At 31.3% G+C, this 16,930-nt stretch overlaps 2 pseudogenes; both read right to left on the bottom strand.

Moving 5' to 3' along the window:
* Positions 1–11,313: 11,313 nt before the first annotated feature.
* On the bottom strand, positions 11,314–11,432 carry LOC118611116 (annotated as a pseudogene).
* A 1,758-nt stretch (positions 11,433–13,190) lies between these two features.
* Positions 13,191–13,309, bottom strand: LOC118611048 (annotated as a pseudogene).
* Positions 13,310–16,930: the final 3,621 nt, after the last annotated feature.

Below are 16,930 nucleotides of genomic sequence, written 5' to 3'. Positions count from 1 at the left end.
AAACAATAGTGCAACTATTAAAAAGTAAGAGGTGATGCAGACAGTGAATGGAAAGTAGAATAGGTTCACTTACTACCTTGTAGGAACTGACAGAGGGTAGAAGGGTGTCAGTACAGATTAAAAGCCTAAAGTAGATAATAGAAGGATTACTAGTTAATTTTCATATTGCTTAGAGTAGGGAACTAATATAGAATCTCTGAAATAGGAGGGAGTAAGGGTACTATATGGAAGCTGGATATAAGCATAAAAACTGGAAGAAAAATACATACCTTTTTATATAAGAAAAAATACATTCCCATAAAAACAGCAAATAAATAAGTCATGAAAAGACAGCAAATAAACTACATAAAGAAATACAATAGGACAGAATGTGATCAAACATATCAACAAACATAAAAGAGTCAAATAGAAATACTAGGCAAACCATAAGCATAAAGAAACTAATATGTATATTAGGTATACTAATATCAAATGAAATGTGCTTCAAAACAAGGCATATTGCCAAACATGAAGAGGAACATTATGTAAGAATAAAGGAGACAATTTATCAGAGATATAGTGTTCCAGAATACATAGGGAAGATAAAAAACACAACTCAAGAGAGAAGTAGACAAATTCACAATTTCTATAATTGTTATTGGACATTATAACACTCCTCTTTCAGTAACATAAAAACAAGCAGGCAGAAGTTTGGAAAGAAGACAAATACACTTTTGACCAAATCGACTCAGTTTTCTAGTAGTGTAGGTAAAATAAATCCAAAAGAGGACAGGAAAAGAGGGGAGGAATAAAGAACAGAGTGACAAATAAAACATAACAATTTGGTTAAGTCAAAACCAACCATATCAATAATACATCAAATGAAAATAGTCTAAATGCTACATTTAAATGTTCAAGATTTGAAGACTGGATATAAAGCAAGCCTCAACTGTAAGTATGGAAGAAAAGCACTATAAATATAAAGACAGAAAATTTGAGATAGAGGTTTGAGAAGTATATATAATGCAAGCATTAATCATAAGAAAGCTTGAGTGGCTATGTATTAATACAAGATAATACAATATTCATGACAAAGAGTATATAGGAGATATAGATAGCTATTACAAATTGATATCAGCAAATATCAGGACAGGTTGTTGGTAGTGGTTTTTTTTTTATATCTTCAATATTCTGAATATATGTTTCCTTTGATTATGTATATTCAAATATATATATATTTGTATGTATGTGTATATACACACATGTGTATGTATGGAGAATATATAAATAACTTACAATTCAATAAAGAGACAAACACCCAAATAAAACTGTATGAGATTAGAATTGACACTGCACGAAAGAAGATAAATGGCCAGTAATCACATGAAAAGATGCTCAATATCATTAGTCATCAGAGTTTTGAAAATTAAAATTATGAGCTAGCATTTTACACTCTCTTGAATAGCTGAAAATTTAAAGGCTGATGGTGCCATGTACACATGAGAAAGAGTGACTGTAAATCTCGTACATGGGTGTTGGTAGTATAAAAAAATAAAACTTCTTTGGAGAAAAGTTTGTTAGCTCTTGGCAAGTTACAGATATGCTTATTTTATGATTGAGTGATTCCTAGTTATTTGCTCAAGGGAATTGAACACAAATATCCATAAAAAAGGCATGTACTTGATTGTTCATAGCAGAGCAGCAAAATTATTCATAACAATCTCAAACTGGAATTATCAAAGCGTCCATCAACCAGTGATTGAATACATAAGTTGCTTTACGTTCATACAGTGGAATATATCTCTATTATAAAACCAAATGAACTGTTGATGTACTCAACAAACTGGATGAATCTCATAGACATTCTGGTGAGTAGACACAATTCAGACTCAAAAGATTACACGCTTTGTGATTTCATGTAAATGAAATTCTTAAACTGGCAAAACAAACTATAGTGTGTTCTGTCACAAGAAAAGTGCCAAAATGTAGAGGCTCCCCATTCACTAAAAATGGGCATCAAAGATAATAAATGAGTTGGAAACACATCAAATATGTTTACATAGAAGAGTTTTATAATGACAAAAAATTAACTTGTTCATGATATGGAGAATGCTAAGGAACAGACATGGATGCTTGCAAACAAAACGAATCAAACAGTCTGCCTTTTCTATACTATCTGCACCAAATAATTGATAAGTTCACTTTTACAGAAATATCCCAGGTAAAACATGAAGGAAATGTGGTAGAATTAGGTAGACAATCACCATTTTGCATTCTTGCAGAAATAATGGATGTTGGTATTGAGCACCAGTGACTGCTTTTACCACACACAGACAAACAAAAAACAGCCACTTATGTGCTGCGTGGTGGATATGTACACTGCTAAATATGAAGTATCCTTAACAAAAAATAGTAAATCTAAATAAATAGTTGTAGAATGAGAGAATAAAGAATGAAAATGCAGGATAATTAATAGCACCATATGTCGAAAGGAAAGAGTATAAGTAGAAATATTCATTGGACTTTTTATTACATGATCCTCAAGTGTTTCAATAAATATATGTTGAACTGAATTACTGAGCACTAAGGGTAGGACAGTAGGAGTAAAGAGCTCATCATGTTAGATTGAGGAATGGTCAGAAGTAAAGAAGAAGCCTTCAAAATAGACTAAAATCACCTAATGGGTCAGTTTGTCAAGCAAGGAGATATAGTCTCTAAAAAAAGTTATTAAACTTATGTAAATACCTAGCTTCAAGTGCATTTTCATTATGTAACTATTTTTTTTTTAATTTCCTCAGGCAGAACAGCTTTTTTTGATCAAAGATAATTACTTATTGCTATTTAGCCTTATTCCACTTTGCCTTATAATATGCTCTTTGCTTTCTTACCAATAGAGATGAATTCTTTTGTACATTTCATATATTAATTTAACATATTAAATGTCTGAGGAAATAAATTGAATTAAAGAAATTTCATGTCTACTAAAAATTATTTTAATTTTAAGGCTTCTAGAATGGAAATTCTATAGATCCCCTTAAAGTAAATGAAATATCTAATGCTTCTCATTATCTGCTTATCTTGTTCATGACAAAGCTTCATGACAATTGGCAGCTTTAGTTTAAAAGCCTGTGAAAGAGGCTGCTAACCATTTTCTCTTTTCTCAGTAACAGAATGCCTGTATTTTGGGGGATGGCAATGTGCCCAGTAAACAACTACAACTCTCAGTTTCTCTTCCATAAATAGGGTTTGCATGAGATAATAAGTAAAAGTCTGATGACTTTTAGTTATAAGAGAAATAAATCTTGGGGGCGTAATACACAGCATGAGGACTGTAGTTAACAGTACTGTATTGTGTATCAGAGAATTGCTAAGAGATTAGATCTTAAAGATCTTGTCACAAGAAAAGTAAAATTGTAACTGTGAGGCTGTGGATGTGTGAACTAAACATTGTGGTAATCATTTCATGGTATATCATATATCGAATCATTATGTTATATACCAAAACTACTACATTGTCATCAATTATGTCTCGATAAAACTGGAAAACGAAAGTCTGATGGAGCATCTAAGAAAGCTCATTTTGTTTTTCCTCCTCAACTGAATGTAAGTCCTGGCTAATACACTCATTGTTTATTTAGAGATGTTCTAAGAAACTGTATTCTCCTTAGAATGATTACTTTTAGTTTTTTAAACCTTACCTTTATGATTAATTTATTGACAATCACTATTTCTATGACTGTTCTCAGAGCCTATCCAAATTTCTCATTTTGAGGATTACTATATAGAGACAAAAAGTATCAGGAGTCTCTAATATTCTGAAAACACATAATTCAGATTTCTTTTTCATGTATTTAGGCTAGGCAACTGATAGATTAATTGGCATATAAAATGTCTTATAAAATCTCATATTTTACACAAAATATGAGATGAAATAAAATGTAGAGGAGGGAGATAGGGAAAGAAAAAATTTTATGCACATGAGATAAAAAATACATTCAGAAAAGAGTTGTCAGTGGTAATGCCCCTTCAAAATTAGATTTGCTTCTTTAGATTCAATTTACTTTTATAGGGTTGTCAAGGAGTCTGCTAATGATTTTCATGTTTTTAACAAGGATGACATGGTTTTATTTCTATTAGTGGTCATGCTTTTGGATTTGTATATTAAACATATTTTAATATCTCATTTGATGTAGGTCACTTAGGCTTCATTCTTTCAATTTGCCAGACAGTTCTCAGAATAATCCTTAACCTGCCTCAGCAAGCAATTTTTTCTCTGTGAGTAGCACTGGTGATTTCAACATTCCCATGGAAATGTCTTTTATTTTTCTGAAATTGTAGGTTTAAAATTTTTAAAGGGCGAAGAGAAAGAGTACGTGAAGTGAGAGATGAGGTTGACAGCTAAGGAAGTCGAGGGTGCCTACAAACTATAGGGAGGGGTCCTCCTAGAAAATTAACATGGATAAACTTTTGTTTTCTTGTAGATTTTTTTATTGTTTTTCAGTTTTCGAAGTGGGAAAAGGTTTATATTTTTCAGTCTGAAGAGTTGGCCTACAAAAGTGAAGAATTAGAGATTAAAGTGCATAGCTGTAGTGTATTTAGAATGGTTTGCACTTTGCAACACTGATTATTTACTACAAACATGTTTGCTCAAGTTTCTTCAAGTACGTATCATGACTTGAACATTTACCATGAGATGGGGCATGTAGCTGAAGCTGTCTTCCCCCCGCTTTCATGCAGCAATGTGGCTTGTCAAAGGTGCATCTGAGTTTACAATTTGGGGACAATTCAGAAAGAATTTTGAAGTATTTATTCTTAAGATAATGTGTTAGTTATGCTTAACTAGCAAATTAAGGCTGAAAATAATCACCAAACATAAAATAGTCCCAAGAATCTGACATATTCCATCAAATAAACATAAGTCATTTTTGTCTATCTCTTTATCAACTAGTGAGGAACTCTAGATTTGGAGCTTGGAGTCCTGGCTTCAAGTTTCAACTCTGCAGCTTACCATCTTCATAACCTTTGGAAAAACATCTAAATTGTTCAAATTTTTTCATCTGCAGTAATCATGAATGTAATAACTACATCATTGAGTTGTTGGGAGAATAATTAAATAATTATATAATTATTATTATTTATTACATTTATCGAATGTTGTTTATGGGTCAGGCACAGTGATAACTGCTTCACACAGGTTGTCTCACTTAATCTCCCAACAGCTCTTTGAAGTAAATATTGTAATAATTTCTACTGAAAGTGAAATTGTAACTATTAGAGTTTCAATAACTTTCCCAGGATCATAAAGATCGCAGGTTCTAAAGCTGGAATGTGTCTGAGAATTTGTTCAGTCTGTCTCCAGAACTCATGCTGTTAACTTTTATGTCATAAAATAATTTGTAAAAGTGTAAAGTCTATAGAAATGTAAAGGGGTAGCATTTTTATTATAAAAACTTGAACTGTGTAATTTGGTTAGTTATTAAGACTGCTTGATGTCAGCAGGAAGGAAAGACCGGGAGGGCTTTTGGCTGTCAACCAGTTTCTATTACTCACTTATATTCTTGAGAGTATCAGTAAATGTAAAAAATATTTTTGATAAAGATGTTTGATAAAAGGCATGAGGTCAAGTTTTTTTCTCAGCATAATTCCTATTTAAAAAGGAAAGATAGCACACTTTATATTCTTATTGCTTACGTATATATTTGAGTATTGTGTTTGTATATTACTATTAAGGATATTAAATTTTCTGTAACATTAATCTTAACATTTCAAATTGCTTTGTGGGTTATACCTTAAGCCTTGGCTGCAAATGCATCACAGTGATCTAATACCTACATGCTAAATTTTTCATTAATTAGTATGCCTTTGGCATCTGGTACCATATGCTGCATGTTCCAAAAAAAAAATTGCATTGCATAACTTTATTATTACACATCATAACATTGCTGATGCATGATATAGTAAACACAGTGAAATTTGACAGAACCTTCAAATAATTATTATAGCATATTTAGTATACACTTCATCAAAACCTTGTGTGTAGTCTCAGAGATGGTAATCAATATAGTTACACAGAAAGAACAATAAAGCCACAACAAATACGATCAAATGTTTCAGTGAATAAGTACTCTTCATGTGATTTTTTAAATGTTTTTATCAATGTTTTTAAATAGTCTTGTTAAAATGATACTCTCTGAAATTTAAAACCACTCTCAATAACAGAAATAAATTAAACATTTCTAAAAACATTGAATTGCATTTTTGCAAATATTTAATATGTACTTAAACACAGTTCTTAAGAACACATTTGGATATTAATTTATTTTACTCAAATATTTGTTAGATTTTTTTTCCCTATACATATGAATTTTCATATGTCTTTAAGAGACTACCAACTTTTATCCTTGTTTTTCAGATATGGATGTCTTCAGTTGAGATTAATTGGATGTAGTGTTTTCTTCATTGAGATATAATTGACGTGTATTATATTAGTTTCAAGTGTACAATACAATGATTCAATATTTGTATATATTTAGAAATGAATACCACAATACACCTAGTTAACATCTGTCACCATATATAGTCACAAAATTTTTTCTTGTGATGAGATCTTTTAAGATCTAGTCTCTTAGCAACTTTCAAATATGCAATATAGTGTTAAGAACTCTATTCATCATACTGCAAATTACACCCTTAATTGTGTAATGACTTATTTATTTTATAACTGAAAGCTTGTACCCTTTGATTCCCTTTATCCATTTCTCCGTCCCCAAACCCATTGCCTCTGGCAACCACCAATCTATTCTTTGTATCTAAGAATTCAGTTTTATTGTTTTTGTTTTTATATTGAACATGTAAGTGAGTATTTGTCTTTGCCTGTCTGACTTATTTCACTTAGCATAATGCTCTTAAGATCCATTCATGTCTTGCAAATGTCAAGATTTTGCTCCTTTTTATGACTAAATAACATTCCTCTGTGTGTGTGTGCATGCACACGCATGTGTGCATGTGCTCGTGTGCATATGCCTATATCTCACATTTTCTTTTTCCGTTCATCTATCAATGGATACTTGTTTCTATATCTCCGCTATTGTAAGAAATTTTACTATGACCATGGGAGTCTTTTCAAGTTAGTGTTTTTGTTTTCTTTGTATAAGTGCCCAGAGATGGAATTCTGAGATCATATGGTAGTTCCATTTATAATTTCTTGAGAAACCTCCATCCTTTTTTTCATAGTAGCTGCACTAGCTTACATTCCCATAACAGTGCACAAGGATTCTCTTTATCCATACTCTCACCAACACTTATCATTTTTTGATTTTTTAATAATATTCGTGCTAACATGTGCACAGTGATATTTCACTGTGGTTTTGAATTGCATTTCCCTGATGATTAGTGATGCTGAGAATCTTTTTATGTACATGTTGGCCATATCTATGTCTTCTTTGTATAAGTGCCCATACAGATCTACTGCCCATTTTTTAATTGGATTTTTTTTTTGCCATTGAGTTGTATGAGTTCTTTATATATTTAAAATATTAATCCTTTATCCAATATGATTTGAAAATATCTTCTCCTATTCAGTAGGTTGTGTTTTCATTCGTTGATAGTTTCCTTTGCTGTGCAGAACTTTGTGGTTTGATGTAGTTCCACCTGTTTATTTTGGCTAATTGGATGTAGTTTCTCACTAGCAAGATTAAAAAGTTGTGAAGAGACAAGAGTAAATGATGGCATTACATCACTACCGCCATCCACCATCTTTTGGACTGATAAATTGTTTTGGTGTTTCAATGACTTGAACCTATTCCTAAGCTGAAGATATCTACCTCCTGAATGTTTCGGTTTACTCACACTTTTATATTTTTTAGAATGGGAGCATTGTTCTTTTGTGTGCTTAAGTATCCTAAGAAGTGAAACTCCTTATTCAGCAACTCTTAAACACAAAATCTTTAAAAGAAAGCCAACAATTCTTTTAAAGGAATATATTTTTTTAGAGAAGTAAATGGTTTTAGAAAATATGAAATTGACCTCGTTAATTTTACTGTTGAGAAAAATGAAATCCATTGAGATTCAATTAATTGTCAAGTTATACATTTCAGAATGACAAATTTAGGACCAAAATCTGGATCTGGTGTATCCGATGGTGCTCTTTGGACTTGTGCTCTTTGGACTTAGTGTTATTCACTAAGGATGGATGGGAAACAGATCAAGGTGATGGGCATGAATATTTATTTTTCACCAGACAGTAAAGGAACCAAATGATCTGAGGTGAGCTGTTTTTGATGCTTTTTGCCAGTCACTGGAACTCATCTGTTAAATAAGGTATAGGAATGGCAATATATACTCTTTTAAATTTCCTGACTCTTTTTAAATAAATTCATATGCAGTTACTTGCCTTTCTTGCTACACACGTGATCACGTATGTTTATGAAAATTTACACATTGGCTAAATTTGTATTAAAATTTAAAAAGAATAGTTAGAATCATCCTAAAATAGAACAAATTTGGATATCAATATTTATTTTCAAGCTAAATGCAAAATTGGCACAACAATAAATAGTCTATTAGAACAGAGTCCAGTAACAGATACAGACATATACAGTGATTCTTGATTTATAATAAAGATGTAACTGCAGAATGTTAAGGAAAGGATGTTTTATCTCAGTAAATAGTGCTAGACCAAATGTATATACAAAAAAGGGGGAGAGATCCTCAATCACTGCTTGACACTAAATTCTACTTAAGGTAGATTATATATCTAAATATTAATGGTTAAAAAAAAAGCTTCTTGAAGATAATAGAGATTTTTCAAATGAAAGATTATAAAATAGGATATAAACACTAAAAATAAGCTATTAGTATCACTTTATTAAAATTAAGAAATTTTATTTATCAAATAATACAAGATAGCAAAAAGTCAAGTCACTGAGTAGATGAATATATTTGCAACATATACAGCAGTCAAAGGTTTCAAGTTCAATATATAAAGATCTCCTACAAATAAATAAAATGAGACAGATGTTAGAAAATACATGAGAGGACTGATCTAGCGCTTCACAAAAGAAGATATCCACATGGCCAATAAATATATTAGAGAGTGCTTACTGTCATTATTTATCAGGGAAGTGCAACCTCAATATAATATCCCACGTATCAACCATAATGGCTTACTTTTAAAATACTGATAATATCAAGATCTTCCAATCATGTGGAACAATCCCATTTCTGATGGGATTATAAATTGTTAGATCATTTTGGAAAACCACTTACTTGTCTCTTCTAAATTTTAACATGTATATTCTATAACCTAAGAATTCCATTCCTAAATATATTCCTGACAGAAATGTGTGCATGTGTATCAAAAGATATGTATGAAAATGTTCAGAGCAGCATTGTTTTTAATAGGCCTCCATATAAAACCTATGAAATACCCATAATATTAGAATGGATAAAGTGTGCTATATTCATATATCCACATATTATATAACAATAAATATGAAATAACTAGTGGTGAGAATAGTATAGATGATTCCATAAACACATGTTGAGAGAAAGAAACCAGGTCCAAAATACATATCGTATGCTTCCATTTATTTGAAGTTCAAAAACAGGAAAATTAATCAAGACTATTATAATTCAGGGTAATGTTTGTCTTTGGGGAGGAATGATGAGAAATGATTGCAAAGTGGCATGAAAGGTGTGGTATTAATGATATTTTTCTTGACTTTGGTGGTACTCACAATTGTATATTTGTGATAACCCTTTGAACTCTGCACATAAGATTTGAGTATCATTCTGTGTATATGCTACTTTCTACTAAAATTTTATTAAAAATTAAGCTTATCAAGAAAAGAAGATGGGTATTATTTTTATACAGTACTCATAAACTCTTAGGCTTAAGACCTTTTCTAGTTTTATATAATTTTCAACTCTGTTAAATTTTGATTTCTCTTCACATTTTTTTAATAATCACACTTTGTATGAAATTAACTCTGTTGCCTAATATCTAATACTATCAAACAATTCTTGGTACATCTGATATTTGTAGCACACAGAGAAAAAGAGGTTTTCAAGCATTTCTAGGAAAATTTTTGTTCAGCTGCATTTATGTTGTTTGGAGAAGGATTAGAACATTTCTAATGCATTTATGTTGCTTGGAGAAGAATATCATTTCTGTATTAAATCATCTACATGAGATAATTGAGGACCTAAAACGCAATTAAGCCAGCTTGCTAGATATTTTAGTCACAGAAATCCAATATATTTGGAGAATTGAGAGTGAGCAAGAGCCTTATTTGTTGACTTATTTCTAAAAGGCTTATTAATTATGAGACTCATTTTTGTGGGTTGGCTGGCCAGTTGGCATTGGAAAACTGGCTGAAGGAAATGGCTTTTATATACTTCTGATCCATCTACCTCTAAAATGGAATTAAGATAATATCCTTTAGTGTATTTTATGTCTCCAGGCATCTGGAAATGATTTCTCTGAAGCAGCATCCAGGCAAAAGTCAAACAAATAGTCTTTCATTATTTTTTTCAATCTCAAACAATCCAAATGTATACAATTTTACTGAGGGAGTCTAAAAATAATGTTTAAGTCATCAATTAATATCTGGGAAAATTTTGAGCACTTGAGCAACTAATTCTAGGCAAAATAAGATATATTGGTAAACATTTCTAATGCTATAAATGGAGATTTCTAATTTTATTTTGATGAGTTCAGGGCAAGTGATACTTTACAGGTTTCAACACTTCACATTTGCTTCTGAGGCTCAGTACAATTTTATGTTTGCTATATTTGTGGCAAGTATTGGACATAATTATCAACTTAATTACTTTGCGTAGTCTACTTTTTACTGCTTTATATTTCACTCTTTACCTCATTCCACCTTTTAATGCATACTTTATACTTTTCTTCACTTTGTTGTTTCTTACCACAAAAAGTAATATTTTAGAACAGACAAATATAATGGCATCCAATCGAGCCTAGTTTACAATGATCTATGTTTTATTGCTGTAGTAGAAACACTTTTTTTTTTTTTTTTTGTAGAAGTGGGATCAGTATGCTATTCTTAAAAACTGGAAACTACCTTGATATGTGTACTTATAAATGTCCATCTTAGGATATGGGTTAACGAATTCTTGAAGATGGCATATGGAGGTTTATTAAATAACAAGTAAGTTAGAACTGATACGTAATACACAATGAAATCGAATATACATAATTATTGTGGAAATGGTTTTTTTTTTTTTTTTAGGCGAAGCAACCCTTGGTTGACCTCACAGATTGCAAGGACCTTGTCAGCTTACAATCTCTTATTTTTTATTTATTTTTTATGTTTACAGCCACTGGTCTTCTTAGGTAGTCTCTCATCCAAGTACTAACCAAGCCCAACCCTGCTTAGCTTCCAAGATCAGATGGGATTGGGCTTGTTCAAGGTAACATGGCCATAGACTGTGGAAATGATTTTTGGCGAGGTCCTACATTTCATCACTTTCCTGAAATAATAGATTTTATTTTAGTCATCCATTTGACACAGTGTCAGCTGTAAACTACATGAAGGACAATGACTAAGAAAGAGCAAGATGTATTGCAGAAAAATTCAATCAGGCTTTTCTTGCTGCAATTCTAATGATATAGCCTTGGTCCAGTGTTTGAATTTCTTAGCAAGAATCTGGGTAGGTTCTATCTTTTACTTATTGCTCATGTTGCTTGGAGGGATTTTAATCATTGCATAGTTTAAAGCATAACTTGAAAAAAGAGATCATGACTTTCAGGCAAATATAAAATAAACATATATCAAAGGTTTTATTTAACTCATTAATTAGTGAAGGGACCAGCAGATATGATTTGTTCAAAGAGCACTTAAGAACTTAGCGTATTTGTAGGTGATTTGTCAAAGAAAATTTAGGATGAGATTTCTGAGTTGGATATAATACTCTTTAATATCCAATAGATCATAAATTTTTGGAGTTACCTGTTCTAGCAGACAAATTATTTCAATCTATATTGGACAGAATGTACAAATTAAAGTCAGTTTATTAAATCTGGGCCCTTTAATAATAATTAATAAAGTGAACTAAACACATTATCCTAGACGATCTTTGGATAGGTTTTTTCTATTGATAATATTGAAAGAATCTGTATTCCAAATTATTTCCCTTTTGGACAATTTTTCTGATGTAAAATAGATATGAAACTTATTTTAATATAATGTGAAATTCAAAATTGACGAATGGAATTTTCTTCACATCGTGGAAGAGGTAAAATTATGTTTTAATTCAAGTGCCAGGCTATAGGTTATTAAATACCAAGAAGGAAGAAATGTGCTTTCAAGAGGTGCAAAGAACTGTGGGTGTTTATACTTCCAATAATGCGATGAAATTGACTGTAACTAATAGAGTGTGAAATAGTCTCCCAAGAAACATAATGAAGTCCTAAAGAAAATAGCTTAAAATGGGAGTGGTTGGAGGTCTTGAAAATACAAGCAAAAAAAGTCACTGCTGTGTTGGAAGGTGATTTTTAAGTTGTTAAAAAGTATTGCCTCCAATTTCGTTATTTTCATTCATGACTGGCCATATGTCATCTTAGTGTTGATTTACCTAATGTATATATACACCAGAAAACAAAACAGAATCAGAGAATCCAATGCTTATTACTGTAAATATCAATAAGGTACAGCAAGTATTTGCTATTTAGATAGATAGTGCTATCTGGAGACATGCATTATCTGGTGAGTTACTAGGCTGATTTCCCTAACAGATCACAATGCTGATTTTGTGCATCACTGATATTCTACTCATGTGTCTTGTTAAACATACTGAATGGCATAATGGTTGTGTGGTGTGGACAATTACTCCTGAGGGTCTTAACTAAGAGCCAGAACTACTTCAGGAACCACCAGAATTAGATATAAAGCAATTTCTGTTATAAAGCAGATATGTTACATTAATAAAAATAGGTAAACTCAGTACATTTTAAGATAGTTAGAATAAATAGGAAGACATTTCTAGTGATTTAAATAAAAATGGTAAGGTAGAATATATCTATCTATCTATCTATCTATATCTATATCTATATATATACACACACACACATATATATATGTGTGTGTGTGTGTGTGTGTGTATATTTTTAGGTGAAGCAGCCCTTGGTTGACCTCACAGGTTGCAAGGACCTTGTCAGCTTATGATCCCTTATTTTTTATTTTTTAAGCCTATAGCACCTGGTCTTCCTAGGTGGTCTTTCATCCAAGTACTCACCAGGCCCGACCCTGCTTAGCTTCCAAGATTAGATGGGATCAGACTTGTCCAGGGTGGCATGGCCATAGACTAGAATTTTTAACGTTATCAACATTTCACTAATATATTAAAAGGATGTTTTCTGTCATACATCAATGTATTTTTAAAAATAAATGTTGTCATCAAACCATTTCTTCATCTGATAATTTAAGGATTCTTTTAGATAATATTGGTTTATCTCTCAAACATGGGTTTGATGGATACAAGCTACAATTTTTTTTTTACTTGAAACTATTTTAAACATGAAAAGTTGTGTGCAAACAAGCACATATCAATATTTTTATAGTCAATGAATTTACTGCTTGTCTACATTTAATTCTATTTGATGGCCGACATTGTAATTTTGTAATAATTTTAAGAAAGTTGATTTTTATTGTTTAATTGTTCTGTTTTCCTGGTGTGAGCTATATAATTAAACCTGAATTAGGCTGGTATTAACGTAAATGTGTAGTCATTCAAATTTAAATGTCATTTAAACTCATATTTTTAAGGAATTCATATTCAATAGTTTTTGCCATTTTCAGCATACTTATAACTTACTATATAGTTAATTAATCACAGAAATATTACTTTCCCAAATTTATAATCATCACTAGATGAAATGTGACTAATTTGAGGTGACTCACCAAGGAGATGAATAAATTGATTCTGTTATGATGTTATGTATCTATTTAAAATGTTTTGAAAAACTGGCTGCATACACATTTTGACCAATTTTCTATTTTAATAATAACCATTAAAACTTTAAGAAAATACCTAATACCTAAATCTTTAAAAAATATGGATAATAAGTCTTATGCACGTTATAAACAAAACATCTGTGACTGGTTATGTTAAAAATGAATGGAATGAAAGAAGTTACTGAATTGTAATACATTAAATAAACCATTGAAATAAGCAATTATTTTCATATCTGTTTGAAATTAAGAGTGATATCATAATCAAAAACAAATCTATGGAATTGTTTTCAGACAGATTTTAAAGGTTCTGGAGAATCTTAAAACCAGAGAAATACATAAAGCAAACATTCTTCCCTAGCAGCAATGGTAGATCTGTACTACAAGGTGGACCATCATTAACAAATCAATAAAGTGCTATTTGAACATGTGTTTTACTCTAACATAGGATGAAAATGGCATTTTCTTATTTTTTTTTCTTTCTGAAACTAGCACATAGTGTGTTTCACCGTGAGTGAAATAGTCCAGGGTGATTATGTTGTCTATGAATGATTTTGTATGTAGGGTGTGGGATTGGAATTTAGACAACATAATCATTCCATAAGCATTTGCCCAGCACCTAGTGTATATACTGTACAACATTATGTAATTCAAGATTATGTCTTTATATTAAATGTGTTTGGCATATGTGTAAATGAAAGAGCTAGAAATTCTGTAACAACAAATGATAAAATAAGTAGATTCATGAATACATTATCAGAATAAATGGCTGTAGTTTGAGAATAAACAAAGCTTCATTTAAGCATATATACTTATTATCCATACTTTTTAAAGATTTAATAATCTTCAAAACATCTTGCTGTTATCTACAGTATACAAACATTTATATTAAAAAGAGGGGAAGCTGTTATAATTAACCTAGAAGCCATATTGATGCATTAAACTTCAGGTTCTAAAAAATTAATTTTAAGGATTAGTACCACCAGTGGATGTGCCTGAAAGCATTTGTCTTCCTTGACCTGAGAGAAACACAGTTCCTTTTAACTACCAAAAATTGCAGATACTCAACAGTAGGATTCATGATAAAAGCAGAGGCAAAGATCTGTAATGAAGGGAGAGCAACTTAAAATTGCCTGAGACCTTTTTACTTTTTTTATTAGAGTTTATTGATTACCTTTTATGTGCATAATACCAAACTAGATTTAGTTCTACACCAAGTACTGCAGCAACAAATTTCTGACCTTTAGAAGCTTGAGGACTACTTGCAGAACTAAGAAAGAGATAAATTTACTTATATAGTTTAATCACAGGAAGCACGATTTAACTTCAGGAATTTGGGAATATGTACCAAGAAGAAATATAAAAATTGTGCCAATTATCTGCAAACTTTTCTCTGACTACTGAACTGGGAAAACTGTCTCTTGGATCCTGGAGTTCCTCTCTTTGGGATGGATGTGATTTCAGTGGCTTTCTGTGAACTATGGCTTGGCTGCTCAGGTACCTTCTTTCCTTATCCCCTGGGGTTAGGGCAGAGAAGCAGATTGGGTCTCAGGATAGAGTACTAACAGGGGAGATGTAATACTTACCAGCTGCAATCCCAAGGCCTACACCTGTCATATAGCCTTGATTTAGTGATGTGATGGAACTGGCTCATTCCAGCTCATATTGCACAGTGCTGTTTGTTGTATTTTCAGGAATTTTTTGAGCTGTTAAACACAGCCATTATTAAATACAAATTAAATAAAGTTACAATTAAAAGCAAAGTTAATAAATACTCAGATTTTACCATATCCTAATAATTTTTTCCACATTTTACTCTTATCTGTGTGTTGGAGGTTATGTTTATTGTATCTGTGGAAATACTATGTATTTGTATGTTCCATATTCAATGGTGCAATATTAATAGCTGGAAATTGTCCATGGTGGGAGTATTTACATGACATAAATTAGCAAACGCTATAAATCAGCAGTAGATTTATTGTTTTGTTTATCATTTGGACATAAGAAAGTGATGGAGAAAATGTTTATAATGATTAAATTGAAATCGCGTCTGTAGCAGTTTGTGAATAGTACAATAAATTGAGGAAATATTCTTTTCATTTCTTGACAACTACTAAGCTGATTCATCAAAGAGGTGGTTCATGTCATTGACTTTTGGGTGAAGTTCTGACATACATTTGCGTTGTTTCATTTTCATTTTCATTGCCACATAAATGAAAATATCAGCCAACATTCATGTCAGAACTAAACTTATTCATCAGTTGTAATCATGGATTGCACACAGATATAAGATTTCCTACAAAAAATCAATGAAAGAATTCTGTGAGAATCAGTTGGTTATATAGAATTTATAATAAGCCGTTTTATATATTTATTATTTATAAATTGTTTTCTACATATCCTTTATATCAGTAAAATTTTATAATGAATGTTTTACATGCATGTGTGTGTCCGTGAGTGTACTGTTTTTCGTTGTTGTTTTTTTGTTTTATTTTTCAGAGAGCTGTTTGTTAAACATTTGTAATTACTATCATACCACTGGCAAAATGGCTGCCTTTTGCATTCTTACTGTCGATCCTGCTCCTTCTGCCTTGAATGCACTGTTTATAGCTTTCCAGAGTGGCTCCTCCTTATTTTTCAGACACATTTCAAATATCATTTGTTCAGAGTATCTTTTCCTGATTGCCTTAACCGAAGTTGAACTCTACCAGTTATTCTCATTTTACCTTTATTTCTTTTATAAAACTTTTCTCATCTCATATATATTTACTTGGTTATTGTCCATATTCCACAGTAGGATGTAAGCTTCATAAGTGTAGAATGTTGTCTCTTTTTTTATTGCTATAATCCCATTCCACTGACTATAGAAGAGTCAGTGCTATTTGTTGAAAGAAAGGAAAGGAAAAGAAGGACAAGGGAGGAAAGAAAGAAGGCAGTTCCATGCAGAAGATAATAACTGCTATTACTGTTATATC

The sequence above is a fragment of the Rousettus aegyptiacus genome, unplaced genomic scaffold (genome assembly GCF_014176215.1).
Source record: "Rousettus aegyptiacus isolate mRouAeg1 unplaced genomic scaffold, mRouAeg1.p scaffold_m13_p_13, whole genome shotgun sequence".
NCBI lineage: Eukaryota > Metazoa > Chordata > Mammalia > Chiroptera > Pteropodidae > Rousettus > Rousettus aegyptiacus.
Note: the sequence above shows the minus strand (reverse complement) of the source record. Positions and strands in the feature narration are given on the sequence as shown.